Genomic DNA, 1,445 nt, shown 5'->3' on the forward strand with positions numbered 1-1,445 from the left:
ATTTGCATATATTGAAGAATCTTTGCATCCCTGGGATAAACCTCACTTGATCATGGTGTATGATCCTTTTAATGTGCTGTTGGATTCTGTTTGCTAGTATTTTGTTGAGGATTTTTGCATCTATGTTCATCAGTGATATTGGCCTGTAGTTTTCTTTCTTTGTGACGTCTTTGTCTGGTTTTGGTATCAGGGTGATGGTGGCCTCATAGAATGAGTTTGGGAGTGTTCCTCCCTCTGCTATCTTTTGGAAGAGTTTGAGAAGGATGGGTGTTAGCTCTTCTCTAAATGTTTGGTAGAATTCGCCTGTGAAGCCATCTGGTCCTGGGCTTTTGTTTGTTGGAAGATTTTTATTCACAGTTTCAATTTCAGTGCTTGTGATTGGTCTGTTCATATTTTCTATTTCTTCCTGGTTCAGTCTCAGCAGCTTGTGCATTTCTAAGAATTTGTCCATTTCTTCCAGGTTGTCCATTTTATTGGCACATAGTTGCTTGTAGTAATCTCTCAAAATCTTTTGTATTTCTGCAGTGTGGGTTGTTACGTCTCCTTTTTCATTTCTAATTCTATTGATTTGAGTCTTCTCCCTTTTTTTCTTGATGAGTCTGGCTAATGGTTTATCAATTTTATTTATCATCTCAAAGAACCACCTTTTAGTTTTATTGATGTTTACTATTGTTTCCTTCATTTCCTTTTCTTTTATTTCTGATCTGATCTTTATGATTTCTTTCCTTCTGCTAAATTTGGGGGTTTTTTGTTCTTCTTTCTCTAATTGCTTTAGGTGTATTTATCTTCTCAAAGAACCAGCTTTTAGTTTTATTGATCTTTGCTATTGTTTCCTTCATTTCTTTTTCATTTATTTCTGATCTGATCTTTATGATTTCTTTCCTTCTGCTAAATTTGGGGTTTTTTTGTTCTTCTTTCTCTAGTTGCTTTAGGTGCAAAGTTAGGTTGTTTATACGAGATGTTTCCTGTTTCTTAAGGTAGGATTGTATTGCTATAAACTTCCCTCTTAGAACTGCTTTTGCTGCATCCCATAGGTTTTGGGTCGTCGTGTCTCCATTGTCATTTGTTTCTAAGTATTTTTTTGATTTCCTCTTTGATTTCTTCAGTGATCACTTCGTTATTAAGTAGTGTATTGTTTAGCCTCCATGTGTTTGTATTTTTTACAGATCTTTTCCTGTAATTGATATCTAGTCTCATAGCGTTGTGGTTGGAAAAGATACTTGATACGATTTCAATTTTCTTAAATTTACCAAGGCTAGATTTGTGACCCAAGATAGGATCTATCCTGGAGAATGTTCCATGGGCACTTGAGAAAAATGTGTATTTTGTTGTTTTTAGATGGAATGTCCTATAAATATCAATTAAGTCCATCTTGTTTAATGTATCATTTAAAACTTGTGTTTCCTTATTTATTTTCATTTTGGATGATCTGTCCATTGGTGAAA

Source organism: Physeter macrocephalus, chromosome 2 (assembly GCF_002837175.3).
Source record: "Physeter macrocephalus isolate SW-GA chromosome 2, ASM283717v5, whole genome shotgun sequence".
Taxonomy (NCBI): domain Eukaryota; kingdom Metazoa; phylum Chordata; class Mammalia; order Artiodactyla; family Physeteridae; genus Physeter; species Physeter macrocephalus.